Source organism: Dreissena polymorpha, chromosome 12, assembly GCF_020536995.1.
Source record: "Dreissena polymorpha isolate Duluth1 chromosome 12, UMN_Dpol_1.0, whole genome shotgun sequence".
In the NCBI taxonomy this organism is placed as follows: Eukaryota; Metazoa; Mollusca; class Bivalvia; order Myida; family Dreissenidae; genus Dreissena; species Dreissena polymorpha.
In genome coordinates, this window is record NC_068366.1 from 67,208,234 (window position 1) to 67,228,233 (window position 20,000).

Below are 20,000 nucleotides of genomic sequence, written 5' to 3' on the forward strand. Positions count from 1 at the left end.
AAATGCATCGCAGACAGACAACGCTGTCATACTGTACACACCGCTGAGTAACAATCTGTATTGCTTTCATGTTGCAACAGAAAATGAACTCCGTAGTATAATGTGATCTTATATAGGCCCCTGCTTTTGAAAGCGTGCAACACATTAACATAACAATAAGTCCATGCCAAAAACTATGGTGCAAATTCCATTCAAAGCTATATACACATTATAAAGGTCAGATGACCCGCGTCATGCGAAAATGGGTCTTATGTCATATGCGGCCAAGTTGGTCCATCCTAGCTTGTCCAACCGCGCAGTCTGGTCAGGTTCTACGCTGACTGATATATAATCAAGCCATGATTCGTGGTCTTATATCCAAACTCGGTAGCTCCTGTGCGAAACTTTCACCGGAAACGACGGCACCGAGACGGGCGCTCGAACTTTGCGGATGCGCGTTATATGTTTATATATAATAGCGCGATGTGTTTTTTCTTGCCTCAAGTAAGTCAGCGTTTTATTGTGTTCTTTGCTTCTACTATTAACAAGAACTTCAACCGATACGAACATGAATTTTATTTTAATATGTTTTTTAATTTAAAGCTCGGAAAACTCATTGTATATTTAGACTACTACTTATAAAACAAAGTCGGGTTTTCAACATCTGTTTTCGGCATATAAATTGTTATTCCAAACCAGATTTTTACGCACTTTACTGTACAAAATACCGTTAGGGCCACCGTGGTTACTCATTAAAATCCAGAGGGCGAGAATGCGAGAACGCGAAAGTACGATGACGACAGTGCGACAATACGATGGCGACAATGCGTTCGTACGATTGCGAAAACGCGCTAGTACGATGACGACAATGCGACAGTGCGACAATACAATGGCGGCAGTGCGATAGTACGGGGGCGACAATGCGATAGTCATATCGTACTGTCGCCGTGGTATCATCGCAATGTCGCCATCGTTCTATCGCATTGTCGCCATCGTATTGTCGCACTGTCGCGCCATCGCATTTTCGAATTGCCGCCATCATACTATCGCGTTATCGCATTGGCATCGTACTATCGCACTGTCGGCTATCGCCATCGTATTGTCGCACTGTCGTCATCGTATTTTCGCACTGTCGTCATCGTATTATCGCACTATCGAACTGTAGTATGTCGCCATCGTACTATCTCACTGTCGCCATCGTATTGTCGCACTGTCGTCATCGCACTGTCTGATTGTCGTCATCGTATTATCGCGTTCTCGCATTGTCGCCATCGTACTATCGCATTGTCGCCATCGTATTTCACCCTGTCATCATCGTATTGTCACATTGTCGCCATCGTACTATCGCGTTCTCGCGTTCTCGCCCTCTGGATTTTAATGTGTAACCACGATGGCACTAACGGTATTCCGTAATACTGCTAAAGCACAGTATGATTAGGTCACTCCCAATGCTCAAATCTCTATGTCTATTTTAGTAACAACACATGTCTATGGAAGGATATTTAGGTAAAATTACATCATTCGTGGTGAATATTTACATTATGACTGATGCTTATTCTAATTTGCTTTATGACAATTCCAACATGCTTGTTGTCTATTCGTTTATACTTGATGATTGCTGCAACATTACATCATTCATGATGAATATTTACATTATGCGTGATGTTTATTCTAACATGCTTCATGACAGTTCCAACATGCTTGTTCTCTATCGGTTATACTTGATGATTGTTTCAACATGCTTGGTGACTATCCAATGTTTGTGTGTTCATTATTCCTGAAACCAGTCATAATCGTTTTGCCACTAAGCGTCATTAACAACGGCAGTTAGCAACAGGCAGTAAGCAGAATGCAAGTTACTAAATTATGACAACAGGTGGCGCGCGTTTATTTTCCGTATGTTGAATAAATTACTTTTCGGAAAAAAAGCGAAAACATCCGAATCATTTTGACTAGTAAACTGAATAAGCTGAATTAGTTCCCTTCGTTATATAATCTCCATTAAACTAAATACGTTCATTATTGCCATGAAGACCAGTAGGTTTACACAATGAATTGACTGCCGTGAATGTTTTTGATATTTGTAAGATGCAATGCACTCAGAAAATATATATTTACATTCATATCAGGACATAACGGGGCTGATGTGTTGGAATTGTGCCCTTCCCTAGTCCAAATAATTACAGTAGACGTAATCTACCGATGTGCATTGCATATCGACCTCATAATTATAAAAGTAGCCCAAACCCCCATTGCCACAGACCTGTGCGTGAAACTATCAGATTTCTCTAGTCTGTTTACCATGCTATAATTACAATTTCTATAAACACATATTTATCATTTTATTGACTATATAATGTCTGTGGTATAAAGAGAAACCTGAAAGTTACAAGTACTCGTGTACTAGTACTGTACAACTATGTACTTCTCGTTGAGAAAACAACTACTTCATCTACAGTATTAAAATATCATAAAACATAATTTCAATCAAGTTGGAAAAAATCAATTAATTAACTGTCATATATGTTGACGTCGCTCTTGGTTACCAGAAAAATTCCCACGCACGGATTTCAACCGTCATTGTTTACAATCAATTAAGTGCATAAGTACTTGAATTTGTTATAGTGTTTTTTAAAGGTGTATGTCCAGCCACAGGTTGGTTAGCGTGTGGCTATAATACTAATTAGTGAAAACATATTTTGGAATGATAAGTAATCATATTATAACGAAAAATCAACTTTAAAAAAAAAAATAAGTTAAATATATATTCAACAAGGTATCCAACTCGAAATCATCCGAAAACGGGATGCATCGTTTTAAACAGCCATTACTTCATCAATTTTGCAGCGATTTTCACGATCTTGGTCTTATTCAACGCAGAAATAATTTCCTTTCTGGAAATGTATATGTCTTGCAATATTTTTACAAATACTGGGTCAACTTTTAAAAAATAACACGATACACAACTCGCGTGACCCAGCTGTGATCGATCAGACAGTATTCATGACTGAAATCTTCACGGAGAAAAGGGCATTTTCCCTGCCAAAGTTCACGAACCTCGATACCATAATTCAATCAAACGCTATGAAAAAACATTCTTACCGTGCTTGCCGTTGCATTATGCATCAAAACTAACTGTCCAGCGCATTTTGAACCTTTGTTTACATACATTTCAACCAACTGACATTTTAAAACACAGAGTGATTTCATTGCTCCGATGCGGAGTTGTGTCTTTACAACTAGAGATTTCATTCATAAATACGGTCTATCGATCACAACTGGGTCAAGCGAATTATGTATAGCTTTATTTCTTAAAATTTGACCCAGCATGTGTAGAAATATAACAAGATATATACATTTCCTAAAAGAAATTCATTTCTGCGTTGAATAAGACCGGGTCATGAAAATCGCTGCAAATTACTTTAGTAATGGCTGCTCAAAACGATGCACCCCATTTTCGGATGATTCCGAGTTGGATACCTTGTTATATATAAAACGATAGTGAATTTTGTTTTATAGAAAATTTTGATTTTTCGTTTATTAATATGATTATTTATCATTCAAAAGATGTTTTCACTAATTATTATCATAGCCACACGCTAACCACCTGTGTGTCCAGCACGTGTGCCGGGAGAACAGGGCTTAATGTATTTTTTTGTTAAGCTCTATAATATTTATATCCAATCTGTATGAAAAAATGTCGGTGAACATTATTCCGGTGTTAATTTTTGAAAGTATTGAGGCATTCGTTAATTATGGATCTAAAACGGAACATTAATCCGCAAAAAAAACACCGGGCATATTGCATATAAGATCGGACACATGAAATTATTTCGAACGAAAGCAATAAGAGTTTCAATTCTACATGAGTAAGTCTCGCTGTGCACGATTACGCTCTTACTGCTCGTATATATTGACTCTTGGCAAATACCTAGTGTTTTATTTTGCTTAATCTAAATTGTGTCATGCATCTATATGTACTTAAAGCAGCATGACCAACAGCTCTTTCATGTGTGAAAGAAATTGACACGAAATACCTACCCATCTATAATAAAGTTTATATGTGCACTTCAATATTATAGTTTTATAGCAGTTTATGTGGTGCAGTAAATTTGAAATTATGTTATCAATTTCCTCTCAACATACATGCATAGTTCCAGATAACTTTTTCAGCAAAATCTTGGTTACACTCTATAAAAAATCCAGCCTTAAAGTCTATTATTAATTCTTTTTTTCAGGTAAGTATAATTTTTGGCACATCCGCATTTAGGTTTATAATCTAAAAAGAGCTCATGACAATTGCCGGGTTACAGCAAACTTTTTGCGATAAAAGGACCAGATAATGGAAAACGTTCGGCTTTTCGACTGTTGTAAAGATGGTCTGTTATTCATAATAACGTTAAAGTGCTGTTGATTTCATAATTGTAATGAGGGCCTAGACGAGTGGGAACTCATTGATAAAGTGTTTACATTATATGCATTGATATTGAGTTTTACGCATGATCACACATTTTGAATTCTTATTTTATTTTTCCAATGTGTAACCGTACGCACAGAATTTAAGTCTACTTTTTTACTAAATTTAATTTAATTTTTTACGACTTTAAGCGTCTTATCTGGAGCTCTGCATACATGCATTAGTAGCATATATTGAAATATATCCATAGACTTTCTTTGGTTATTGAAGGTAAATTACTGTACACAAATTATGGTTAGTCATTAACCAAAATAAAGTTAAGTCTACAAACACGCGGTTAATTTCGGTTCAGTAGCAAATATCTTACAAAGGTGCGCAACTTCTCCTATAACATACAATTTCCGTTATACGCCGTAAATTTCCGTAGTCCTCCGTAGCATTTCGGAATGACTGTCAATTGACATCATTGTATCATGCATGATAGTATGTTGCTTTGTGCTTGGATGAAACTCACATCTTGCCATCGCGTTAATTTATTAAAGGCATTAACATTTGATTCCATTATGCACTGCGCCTATTGCACTAGTCTCTCTGCACAAACCAACATACACATATGCAGCATGCAATTAACGAACAAGAATGTTGCATCTGTACACATGCATGATACCATTAAGCAGAATGTAAATAGACATTGGACATCAGGCAAGATGTAAGTGTCATCAAGCATGAAAAGGTGTCTACATACTAATTGAAAGTACCATCAAGAATCATGACACAGTCACAAAGAAGGATGTAATGTTTACCTAAATACCCTTCCATACTGTGTGTTTGCTTAATTTCACTGAAGAACGTCTACTGGTAAATCTTACAAAAAAAGTGATAAATAAGACTGAGTAGCAATTTTTTCGGCGTTGCTGTTTAACGTCAAATTTGGCCTTTCAACGAACTTCTTAAAAGCCCATTGAATTTTAATGAAGAAGTTTCCCGCTTGTAGGTCTGAATGAATTAAAATCAAATTTTGCAATTGGCAATTTGATAAAAATCCCCATAAAACATTGCACATAGCTTTCTGAACTAAACAGGCCACATTGAACGCATTCACGATATCCAACAGCTTTCTTTGCAAAGACCTATCTAGTGTTTCTTGGCCGTGTAAGATCTATAATAAGAACATCGTCACCTAAACATCTACTAATAGAAGAGCATATTTTGAGGAAACAGATTCAATAAGAGTATAAAACGTCCACGATCAATAATGTGTAGTTCGTTAAAGATATCATGGCAGTAGAAACATAGCACTTTAAAGAGACCACAATCTGGTACATTTGGTCAATTGTTGCGTCCGTGGCGGACAATACATTTTTAAAAAGAAAGCGTACAAAAAAGCAAACACAAAGTTCTTCGTAAGCTTGTTTTAATCTTAAAAACACATAATCGACAGTCATTCCAGTCAAATACAATACTAACAGTCAGCACTCTAGAGATCAAAATTGCGGATATTAATATTTAATTCAGGGATATCAAGTGTATCAAGTTCGAATTCCGGAAAAAATAGCCGGTAGTCTGGGGCATTAGGTCCCTTACAGGGATAAAAGGTAAATCCCCGCCCGAGCCGTAGCTAATTGATTTATTGTAGTCTTTCTAGTTGCAATTTCGGGTGAGTACAATGCGGAATATTACGGATATTTGCAACATGTCGAAGATTTTCGGAAAGTAGCGAAGAGGTTTTCGTCAGTTAATATTCATGTCTGTGCCGGCCGCTAACTTATCAGAATCAATAAAAAAACAGGAAAAATCGGTAACCGATCGCAAATTTCCGGAATTCCGATAAAGCTTCAACATTATTTGTTCTCAAATGATCGCGTACTCGAACGAATCTGTCCCTACGCCTCCAACTCCCTTAAAATCTCATCGGACGTACATTGATCTCAAAATCTATCCTTGACGACTCAAATCATATTTCCTGAATAGTTTGGCCTATTGACGTCCCTGTAATTATAACAATGGTCTTTTGGATAAACAACGCTATGTTGTTGCAATATAATAACAGTTTAAAATAGTTACCGGTTTTCATTTAATAAAATTATTAAGTCATATTCAAGATTTCAGCGATTGACAATATTTTGCTTTTGTTTCTCATAAGCATATGGTGCTTGGTATCTGCTATTGACTCCTATGTAGATTGCAAATATTACATAACCCTTACAACGGCCGAGCGCAGATATCTGCACTTGGCCGCTAAAAGAAAAATCTTTGCGCATTAATTTAATTCAAATCTCATTGTCATAATCAAAATCATCATCATCGTCGTCGTCGTCACTACTACCACCACCACCACCATCATCATCATCATCTTCTTCTTCTTCTTCTTTTTCTTCCTCCTCCTCCTCATCATCATCATTAACAACAACAGCAACACCAACTTAACATCATCATCAAACAACAATAAACATCGGTAGCATACAATGTGCTTCATCAACCATACATAATTATATGCGTTAAAACACCATAATAGAACAGCATGAATGAAGCTGTCTATTACTCTTTATATTTCCTATACCAATATTTTTTTTTCGTTAATTGAAGGACTAGTTGAAATCTTCTATAAAAGCCCTCCCCCCCCCAAATAAAAAAAAATAAAAAATAATAATAATAACCCTAGCAAACAACAATAAACATAGGTTAGTTAGTATACACTGTGCTTTAGCAACCATGCATAATGAATGTTTATGACTTCGGACCGTTGTGATCAAATTTAAAAAAGCAAGATGGTATTATGCGGCACACAACAAATAGATAATTATAGTTTTATACCTTAAACGTAGTTCATCAAAATAAGATAAGTTATTATCTATGTAATACTTAAATTAGGTTTATAACGTATGCATATTTGTCTAAAACTTGTGAAATGTGATTCGTAAGCCGACGACAACATTATCATTCGGACCCTTCTCCCCACCTAACAATCGAGATTAAACGCCTGTGGAGATCCCGATCTTATCAATGAATAAACCGGTTCAATGATGCCAAGTCAAATAAAACATACTATTACTATCCAAATAAATATCTATCAAAAAATGTAAATTGATATACCTACTTAACTAAAACTAAACTTAAACGATTAGCAAGAAAAATATATAAAGAAGAAGCAGGCAAAGAAGACAAATTAATTGTCTCCCACTGTTGAACAATATAAATAGTATTTATCGCCATCCCAAAAGGGATCTTTATCACACGTTTGGCTCAACTAATATATAATTGTGACAGGACAAACTGTCAACAAATACCTTGTTAATGTTTTATACATAAGTCCAATCAAAGGTTAACTTCCAAGGAAACTGCGGCATGTTAAAACTGTTGATTATGACAAAATGTTGTTTAGTACAAATCAGTACAATAGCGTCTGTTATGTGGCCTATACTAATCCAGTTAAATAAAACTTTAATCGCAGAAAAGTTTAGATTCTTTACACCTTTAAGAAAATATATATAACAGTTCTTTCCTGTTTTAACAAAATGATACATTTAAAAATAAATAATGAAGCATCGCTAGCAATAGTAGAAAGAGAAGTAGAAGGAGAATTATTATAATTAGTAGCAGTAGCAGCAGTAGCAGCAGCAGCAGTAGCAGTAGCAGAATCAGTAGCAGTAGCAGTAGCAGTAGCACTAGCAGTAGCAGTAGAAGTAGAAGTAGCAGTAGCAGTAGAAGTAGCAGTAGCAGTAGCAGTAGCAGTAGCAGTAGCAGTAGCCGTATCAGTAGCAGTAGCAGTAGCAACAGCAGCAGAAGCAGCAGCAGCAGCAGTAGCAGTAGCAGTATCACTATCAGTAGCAGTAGCATCAGCAGCAGCGGCAGTGGCAGTGGCAGTAGCAGTAGCAGTAGCAGTGGCAGTAGCAGTAGCACTATCAGTAGCAGTAGCAGCAGCAGCAGCAGCACTGGCAGCGGCAGTGGCAGTGGCAGCGGCAGTGGCAGCGGCAGCGGCAGTCGCAGCGGCAGTGGCAGCGGCAGTGGCAGCGGCAGCAGTAGCAGTAAGAGTAGCCGAAGCAGTAGCAGTAGCGGCTTTTGCTTTTTTGTTTTAGAAGTGTTTGTCGTATAAGAAGAACGCAAGGAAGACAAATTAATTGTAACATGTGTTATCTTAGTCTCCGTTGTAGTAGTATTTGTTGTATCTACACAGCCATTTTTCAGTCACCTGAGAGACATGTTTTATAAGAGATTTAATTGTGGACCAATACATCGTGTATTAATATCAGTGTACCCACTGGGACACCACATGGGGCGAGTATTAACAGATAAACTAGGCCTTCAATTAATTATGCGCCTAGAGGCAAACAATACTATAACTTACTGATAATTTTAGGATTGGGGTGTGTTTGTATCTTATTTGAAATTAAATAGCTTAATTCAAAAACTAATTATAGCCTCATTATTATCACAAGAACATCATCACATATTCATTGTGCAATATATAATCATATCACCATCACAATATGCCAGAGCGTTAGTATTTATTGTGCATACTAATCCTACAGCAACATTTACAAAACTTATTACAAACCAACCACTCAAGCTTTAATTAAGATTGATTTCAATTTATATTATGACATACATTAAAGATCACTGTCAATCAATTAAAAAATAGCTTGATGCTTCGTACTCAGCAATTTAAATAAAAGAAACGTTGCGTACACATTAATTGGGGTTAATAAAAAAAGTCTGCAATTAAAATAATCAAATTTAAAGAATACTAGATTTAGTTTCAAATTGTCGCTCAAAAAATGTATCAGTTATATCAGTTACTATGGAATCGATTTGTTTAATCTCCGCAATCCAATAATAATTATGGTGTTTGTATGACAAATTAATAGCTATTCGTCATTGAATGTATGATACTCATAAAAATATTGAAACAATAACCACAACAACAACAACATGTGTGATTATGTATATATCTTCTTCAGATACTCTGTGTCATACTATCAAAATTATCCTCATAAGATTCATAATAATAAAATAAACACTATTGCAATCTGAGTAAAAACCAACTTAGCCGTTATGCTAATGATTTTATGTTCAGTATGCGTGTACATTTCAATATTATATAACAACAAGTGTTCACAAATACCTATGTTTAATAAATATTAAAAACATGAGAACCAATGAAGGTATTGCATTTTAATAGACTAGTTTTACCGTGTGTGTACATTCATATAAAATCTTTTGAAAATCACACTTGAGATAATGTCTTTAGGTTTTGCTTTTTCTAATCGATTTAAACACCATAAAACCACCGTATTTTCTCTTACATTCTAAATTTTCTTACATTTCCTTTTTAAGCCAAAATATTTATGTTTTCATGATTCTAAATTTTCGGACATACGGATTTTCGTACAGTCAGTTAAACAGCGCTATTTTATCAGATTTTGGCCCTGTTTTTGCTTATCTGATGACCCTTCGATCATGCATTTTTACAACCGGATTAAAGTAATAAATCAGAATCATGCCTAAGGGTAATCGACCATTACATTTGCGTACTTGGGTAAATTACCTTGTAAACCTCTAATAAGCAATGGTTCCTTCCAACAGCGTTTGAAATGATATCGTATTAAGAAAGCCAAACGTTTATTGTTTTTACTTTTTATATATTATTTCAGTTGATTGCAAAGCTGTTAAGTTGTATTTTTAAAGTAAAGAACGAAGGGAACAACACAATAAAATTATGTACATTGATGTATTATTTCTACTTCAATTAAATAATTGACAAACAAACATAACACACTTGTCTCTTAATATTTTTCGTATTTAAATTTTCCAACACGAAAAACAATATCTTTAAGTGACCGGAAACTTATAATTATTACGGCATAAAGTAAAAGCAGAGTTGTCTGAACCATAAGTAAAATAAAAAATAAAAAATGACACAGCTTATTTTTCCCTCAAGTGTTAATGATAATATGGATAAACAATTAAAAATACATAAAGTCAATTGTGTTGATTACTCGTTATTGAAATATTGCAATGCCAATTATAAGACATTTGATTAAAAACAAAATGTATGGTGGAATACCTAATCTGGAAATACAAACTAATGATACTATTAATGCAACAACAACAATCACATCTTTTCAAGCGCAATCAGAAAACTGCTTCAGCTTTGTATTAACAAACATAAATATGTTTGTGCTTATAGATTTAGATAAACTTCAAATCTTTAAGCGTGCTATGAATTGAATATAATTTATATTTAAAATTTTTGCTACTCTGTTGATAACTAGCAACAGCAAAAAGGAAGATACAATTTTTTATCATCTAATTTTATTTATATTTCATTGTTTATTTGTTTATGATCACAAGGATTGTTTGGATAACAGAGTGTGTATATACCGGTACCCGTATCAATATTTTTATGAATTGCAATAAAGCGTAGAAATTAAACAGGCCCTAATTCAGACACCATTTTTATCGGAATGCGATTATAGTTTCAATAGCAACTCGTAACGCTTTTTGGATTGAATGTGTAATGAATACTTTTAGCGACAAATTGACTTGGTCAAACACTGCATCTTAAACGGATAAATAAAATTGAAACCATTTATTTTTAATATTATCAACATTATTATTTAGTTATTAATACATTAAGCAGCAAACTCTATTAATCAAAAAGATTTGATATAACATCCGAATTCACTGCAAAAATGAGCTGAGCGATAGGTTTTACGGTTGTTGAAATTGTTCATGATGATAACGATGATGACGATGACGACGACGAGGAGGAGAACAACGACGATAACAATGACGATGATGATGATGATGACACTGATGATGATGATCACGACGATGACGACCATAACGATGTTGTTGGTGATAGTGACGATAATGCTGCTTCTGTTGCTGATGACGATGCTGCTGCTGATGATGCGGTGGAGGCGGAGGAGCAGGACGAGGACGAGGATGAGGGCGACGACGACGACGACGACGACGATGATGATGATGATGATGATGATGATGATGATGACGATAATGATGACGATGATGATGACGATGATGATGATGATGATGATGATGATGATGATGATGATGATGATGATGATGATGATGATGATGATGAGATGATGATGAGATGATGATGATGTTGATGATGATGATGATGATGATGATAACGATGAAAACGATGATGTTGATGAAAATAACGATACTGTAAGTAGTAAATTAACTTATTAATTGTTATTATAATACACAAGCACATGCTAATGGATCTGTATCCGCAAGGCGGTCAAATGAAAACTCACTTGGTATAAATATGAAAAATTGAATCAAAATATCATAATGCGGAGTGTTAAAATGTGTTCAAATCTAGCGAAATTGTTGCAGTACTTTTCTACCGAAACCAATGCTTAGCCCAGTTATTTTAAAAATAATTTCAAAATACCACGATACACGTCAATTGGCCAACAAATACATTTGTAAGTTTTACCTCACTCAAAAACAGTATTTATTGAAGACAGGGCGTCAACAATGTCCGAGTTTCATCAACGTAGCTTAAGTACCTAAAGTACCTTTCCGTTTGATTTATCGCAGGATCCTGGGTCCGCACCCACAGTCTTTTAAAGTGTCTGCATTAAAAAAGATAATACATGTAATTGTTGTTTGTAATAATCTTTGACAGCTCATAAAAACATGTAAATCCTCAATTCGTAGAGTTTCAGTATGATTTCATTTATTTAAAAAGTAAAGACGGTTAACATATTTTATACACACATATATTAGTAGCTATACGCCGTATAACAAAGGACATAATGTATATTATAAATCAAAGCGCTGAAGGCACTGAAGTTGTTCGCTGTTGTCGTCCTTGATTAGCTTGTTCGCATTGCATATGCTTATCATTGTGCACAGGCTAATCTTATTTGACGTGCATTAAGCCCCGTTTTCCATGAAAGCAGCCAATATGTGCATATTTTAATGATAAACACTAGACTGGCCAATGGCGTTTACAAGCTGGTATATACATTCACTGCTAGAGCAGAATTATTTGTCGTCTGCTGCAGACAGGCAGTGGTAATCGTTCCTAGCAGAGTGAGTTGTGGTTCTTGCCGTACTTAAGTCTTCTAAGCACCTACTGATTTGCATTTATTACCCATTCTCTTGAAACGCCGACTAATAAAGTGCGATAAACCGCCTTTAAGCGCTTGGCACATTAACAAATAAGAACATTCCACACCTAACCGAGAACCGAGGTCTTTAATCGCGAAACTATTACCAGAAATTGAATACCGCCAGAAACAACAATGAGCTCACTTCGATTAAATATAAATACACTATATTCATTGTGTCCTAAGCAATCTAACATATTAACCGAAAATACCAGCGAATACAGTATTATATATGACATCGGTCTTATATATCGACTCAGACATGCGAGAGCGCCACGATGAGTGAAGAGTGTGTGTATCAGAGTTTGTTTACAGGTCCTACTGGCCTCTTCACTAGATTTGTGTAGCCCGACCTGAATGATGAATAAAATGGATGTAGTAACAATTATATGAACACGATATATCCGTACCAATATCCATGTGAGCACATACTAATAATAATTATTTTTTTAATCGCCATTAGCTTGAAAATAACGTAAATAGATACAACAAAGACCAATTCGGAGACTTTAACATTTTAAATTACCTCCCCTGTAATAGAAAATATATATGGAGACTCGCATTCTATGGAATATCAAAATCTCAATATATCTTTCTCCGAAAAAAAATTCTGGTAAAAATCATCTTAAATTTAGCTGTATATTCGTATGTAATTAATTAAACAAGAGTTATAAAAAGGCATCGCAAAAAATATCGCGTTTTACTTGAATAAGTTACCTCCCTTAAGCCTATCGGAATATCAAAAATACGTATATAAACAAAACGCGTTCCTTGCATAAGTGATAATAAAGCGCGTGCCCGTGCCACTCGTCCTCCAAATACTTACTAAATATAGTACAACGTATCTACAATCATTGCGACTAACTCAAACCTCAGTAAATAAGTAACCAGGATAAATATACGTTTAGGTATTTAAGGTATAAAACATACATATAAAAATTTACATGTTCCCTGTCTGCCGAACCCGATCCATGGACTATAGCAACAAGAGGTTCCTATGTACCTATGTAGCCGGATTGCGCCCTCAGAGCGCCCAACACCGACACAGATCACGCTACTCTCCGGTCAAACACAATACTACATAGGACTGCTGCCTTTGTCACCATATTATCAGAATCATTAACGTGCAAAATGGAAACTTTCAACTGTCCTTTCACTTCATACATAAGCCTAATTAGGATCGTTTATCGGAGTAACGGTGATTTTGATATCCGAGCCTTAAGGTAGCGCACATCTAATGATTTCCCGCGATTTATTTTACGATCATTGCCGATCTTCAATGATCGCTTATTTCCGAGAGATGCATTTTATTTTTTTCAAACTTCGAATTTTGATATATGTTTAACTTATTCATTTAGAATACATTATTTTCACTATAAATATTGACTTTGATCCAATTATCATCTGAAAAATACGATTTCGCGATTTCTTCAAAGATCGAGCGAGCCTTTTTACCTGTTTACTTATATATATCTAATTTAAGGTTACACAGATGTGAAGTTGTCGTGGCCGAGTGGGTAAGGCGATGGATTAGAAATCTTTTGGGATTTTCCCGCGCAGGTTCGATTCCTGCCGACATCGCATACTTTTTGCGACGCGTTTTATTTCTTTTCTAACGTAATTTGATTTAATATAGCACATAAGCTATGTTTATTGTTAAATATGTTGAAAATTGTATGCACATCCTTCAATTTTAAAATTAAAACAACGTTATGGCTAAATTGATTAATTTACTGCTGAAAATACGAATGATGCATGTTGCATTTTTATTTTTATTTCAAAGAGTAAACGGTAAATCTGTCTATTTTTTTTTTTGGTATTTTTGCTGTATATAGTGTTTCTATAAAAACTAAGTTTAAAATATAACTTAAATGATACTATTTTGAATTTTATGACACTTTGTTTTTAACCGACCCAATTTTTACTTGGCTGAAAATACTTACATTTCATGGCGCTATTCCATAGATTAAAATTTGCAAAAAATAAATGTCTGTAAAATAATACTTATTTCATCTTGTTTAAACTTTAAACACCTTTACTGCATCTGTACACACCAACTGCATGCCCATATTTGGAAATTTGAATGAATTATGGAACTTTTATATACCCCAGGGGTGAAAATAAACTGGACAAAAGCCGAGCGTGAGTGTGGTTTTGAAAAAATCGGTTTATTTTTTTTTAAGCATGGAAAGCCTACCTACACATTTGCATGTAGTTTAGTGAAATGATGCTGATTAGGAAAATAATTAATTAAATTATATTTGGATATGTGCCCATTAGAGGTGCGCAAGCTTAAAAAGGTAGAATTACCGAAATTCCCGTTCTTACACGTTGTAGCATGGATCGGGTATTGAACACGATACACGTGTGTATTAGCACCCTACTGTAGTCCCGGCGGGGTGCTCGTTATCAACTGCATCAATACACCGGTAAGCAACCAGGGGAATATCATATGAAAAAAGAACTATCATGCATGTTTGATGTGTTAAAGTGTGTCACAAAATTTCCTTAACTGCCGATGTCGGCTATAATTTCGGTATAAACATGCAAAGAAATTAACATACATATAATGTTATTGCCGGTATGTTATTGGACATTTTGTATGTCAAATGTTCATTATTTGTATTAAAATTAAGACGATGCTTATTTGCCAGAAAGCGTTTATTTCAAATTCAAAACAAGCAATAATCATACATAATACCAAAATATAAAAGTAACAAAATTACAATACTCTCGCTTAACGCAACGTTCAGAAGCACGCGCACTTAACAAAATTATTGCAACTAATGCAAGCTGTAATTAATATGTGACTACTTGCTATACAACCAGTATCATGCGAAAATTGATCTTATTTAATTGTGGTTCCCTCTTTGAATTTATGTTGCCTGTCGACTTTTAGAATAATGTGTCAGTAAGAAATGTATTGCTCGCTCTACAACCAGCATCATGCGAAAATGGATCTTATTTAATTGTAAATCCCTCTTTGAACTTAAGTTGTCAGTCGACTTTTAGAATAATGTGTCAGTAATAAATGTGTTTTTTTTCAGTTTCACATGTTTTTTTAAGAAAATTTAGTGAAAGATGCAAATGTGTCTTATTTTTTTTTATGTCTTCAATGTATCTTATTTATATGTGACTGCGTGCTTATTTTTTTTCAAGAAATGAAAGATGCAAATGTGTCTTATTTTAATTTTATCCATGTCTTAAATGTGGCTTATTTATATAAGATAAAATGATATACTGCCAGTGTCATGCAAAAAAGGATCTTATTTCTTAATATCCACATTCACGCTTTGTTCTTTATTAGCACCGTCTTTAATTAGGCTATCTCTATTTAAAGTACAGATTACTGTGAACTTAATACTTGCGCAACGGTGATGTTGATCCATTATCGTTGTTAATTTAAAATATAGACAACAAGTTAGCAATTAATGAAATCAGTTATTTTGGAAGTAAATCTATTTTTTTCTGTACAGTAGCCAGGTGGATGTGTATTGAGCGGATAAGATAGGGATCACCACAACAGGTTTCTAATACACAGTATAGACTTCCCCTATTATTGTATTTGTTATTTACCTGATTGGAATAAATAAAGTGTTAAAGATCATTTCATGTGAAAAGCAGGATTTCTGACATAATTTCAATCGTTTTGCTTTTATACACAATTTCATGGAACAATGAATATATTGGCGCGATGGAACACAATTTATAAATCAAGCTGACAGTATAGTATCAGTTTTTAATTATGTGTAATTTAATTCGCATCTTTCCCTTAACTCGTTCAATGACACGTGAACTTATATCAATTATAAAACATCACGTGCATTATTAAAAAAAAAATTTAATTATGAAAACATATTATATGTTCTACATGGTTTTGTTTAGTTTTTTTACTCAACCAGAGAGACATTATAAAAATTTGTTATATATAAAGCGCTTTACTTTTCTACATTACATAAAGATATATCGATTTTTTTTGTTAAGTGTACGTGCTTGACATATTTATAAAAAGGCAGTGTTTATTTTTGTAATAAAATCGAAAATTGACATTTAATTTGATGCAATCCACATTGTTTAGCGGCCAAGCGCAGTATTCCGCTCTCGGCGGCCGATGGTGTATTGCAATATATACAATGAAAAGCTGGGTTTTTGACATAATTTCAATCGTTTTGTTGACGCGGAAGTGCTTTTTGGTGGCCAAAAATACTATTGATCCCTTTATTTAAACCTAAATCAGTATTTTTTTATTTTTTTATTTTGTTTGTACAGCGGGGATTTCGGTACCGGCGCGGGTTTATGTGCTTGTTAAGAATTACCGAAATCCCCGCTAACAGGCAACATATGCTAATTTATGCTTTGATTAAACATTGATAACTAAATTGCAAAAGTGTATAGCATATTGTAAATAAGGTAGTCCGATATCATTTGTTTCATCAGATTTGTTTGGAAAATACTTTCTGAAGACTTATTATTACTATGTCATGTTATATTTACATATACTTTTGTGTAACCAATGTTTTAAATGTACATTTTACCTTTTTTACATTCGTTTACACATTTTTCACATTAATAAACTATTTAATAATGGAAAAAATATTCTAATAAGAGTGTTTAAATGATTAACACTAATATGATTGTGTACAAATCAACATTAATGCAAAGCCAAAACCCAAACATAATGACATATAGACCCTTTAAGGCGTAATATGGGGGATTGGCGTAAACATGGGTGATTTCGGCTCTGGGCGTACGAATGTAGCAGTACCGAAATCCCCGCTAATTATTTTCCAAAAGAAGTAACCGTATGGGAGATAATACATGTCACTGGTTGCTAATGAAAAAAAACACTATAATAATTTTGTTGACACTTGAAGGTTTGTACAGCAGGATTTCGGTACCGGCGCGCGTTTAAGTTCTAGTGTAGAATTACCGAAATCCCCACTGAGAGGCAACTTAATGCTGTCAAGAGTGCTTAATCATTAAAATTAATATCATTTTTTTGCACCTTAACATTCATGTGAAGTCAAAAACCATTCATACCGATGACCTATTGACCTTTTAAGGCGTAAATATGGGGATTTCGGTACTAGGCGGGCGAATGTAGAATTACCGGAATCCCCCTTTCATCATCGCACATTAGTGTAACATAAATTTTAACACAATATATGTAGGGAAACTCATATGATTCGCGTAATGTGAAAATGATTATTATGCTATAATTCGACCACGAAACTTGACGTGACTTAATACCGGACATTATGGAATGGAGCTACGCTGGCCGTATATGACATAAGACCCATTTTCGCATATTATCTTATCAATGCTAATATGAATTTGATTGCTATAATCTAATGCGTATTCGACACGGAATTATTGTCAAGGTTTTTCATTTTGTCAATAATTATCATAGCAGGGGACATTGCTGACATCAATATGGATACTGTTTTCATTTTCTGTCGAGAAATGATATGACTTTTTTTTTTTTTTATTCAATTTCATACATACAATGTTAACATGTATATGATCATACAACATAGTGATTGTACAAAGCAATATAGTTCAGACATGTTATACAAGATATGCTAATATATATATATTTTTTTAGAGAGAAAAGAAAAGAACAACAGAGGAATAGTTATGGAAAATGATGAGTTGTATAAAGTTGGAAGAAAAACATACTGGACTTGTGTGTTTTGTTGTGTATTCACAATGATCTTATCTGATTGAAAATAAGAATTAAAAAAAAAATAAATAAACACAACTATTTTAGAGAGATAAACTAACATTAGAGTGACATGTATATAAGTGGACAAAACATTATGAGAATTTAATCCGATTCCATTTTTGTTCAAAGATTTGTAATGTGGACAAAACATTATGAGAATTTAATCCGATTCCATTTTTGTTCAAAGATTTGTAATGTGTCATTACTGAGGGCTATTTCTTTCTCAATCTCGATTTTTAGTTTAAGACTATGGACAAAACAATTAAAATTTGGTACTTGTTTTTTGTACTTCATGTTTAAGATAAAATATTTCATCAATATAACCATAAAATTCACAATATTATTACAGTCTATTGATTTCAATGAGTTAATTCCGAAACTTACATTTAAGAAAGATAGTTTAATGTTTAGTTGATGTTGTTCAAGAAAAGATATTAATTGATTCCAAATAGGCTGAATGTGTTTGCACTCCCAAAAAAGATGTTCTATAGTTTCAACGTTTTCACTGCAGAAATCACACAGATTTGAGTTAGATAATTTACATTTAAAGAGATAGTTATTTGTAGCTATAATTCTATGGATGTATTTATATTGAAAGTTTCGCAGTGTGCTTTCAATAGTTGCTTTATATGGCATGGTAAATATGTGGTTCCAATTTAGTTCATTTTCTCCAAAAAGGACTTGCCATTTATTTTGGATTTTGGAGTTTTCTGTAGGGTTTTTAATTTGTAGTGTGTAAAATATTTTATTTGTTTTGTTTTTTCTTCCAAGTATGTTTTCTACAAAAGTTGTTTGAGTACATGGTGTATTATTTGTATTGATTTCAGATTTAATATGTATGGGTATGCTTTTGATAAGTGTGTAGTACTTCAGAAAATTATTTGAAGGTATTCCGTATATGTAGCATATATTATCAAAAGAGTAGAAATCCTTAATTCTGTAGTCATATAATTGGTCGACATATTTAATGCTTCGTTCAAACCAGTCTTTATAGAAAAACGTCTTATTGTTTGAAGTTATGTCTTTATTGTTCCATAAAATTGTTTTACTGCTGGTTTGGGTCTCTAAGTTATGAGTGACCTCACTCCACGCTGATAGAACATCAGACAGAAATATATTTTCGTTTGCAATTTCATGTAAGATAGTATTGCTGATGTTACATTCAAAGAGTAAGGAGTCACCATATTTTTTTAGCATTTTCTGGTAGAATAATTTCCTTGATATGACTTATTATCAAGATTATTTTATAGTACGGTAGCGTTCTCTACACAAGTGAGATTTATTTGTACTGGTAAATTGCTCTTATACTCACCATTCGGACTCGACGATCGGCTCGAATAAAAATGTTAGTCGCTTAAAAGTACAAATTCATCATATTGAGCACGATTATTATTATTATTATTATTATTATTATTATTATTATTATTATTGTTATTATTATTATTATTATTATTATTATTATTATTATTATTATTATTATTATATAGCTTTTAGAACCCATGGGATTTTTTAATTTTTTTTAAACACGATTTTACGCGTTGAAATCGCGAGAATTGCTCATCATTTATTAAAAGGTAGTGTTTCTGAAGGTTACATGAATAAATCTCTAAAAATCAGTAAAAAATCCCATGGGATTTTTTTTCCCATAAAAAAATGGGATTTTTTTTCCATCAAAGAAAATTGAACGAAAATAAGCACAAATGCTTTAACAATGCTTAAAATCGATAAC

At 33.8% G+C, this 20,000-nt stretch overlaps 1 non-coding gene across 1 annotated transcript; it reads left to right on the forward strand.

Annotated features, from left to right (window-relative positions):
• Positions 1 to 14,045: 14,045 nt before the first annotated feature.
• Trnas-aga (transfer RNA serine (anticodon AGA)) lies at positions 14,046 to 14,127 on the forward strand. The gene has a single exon. It is a non-coding gene; the product is annotated as a tRNA-Ser (tRNA).
• Positions 14,128 to 20,000: the final 5,873 nt, after the last annotated feature.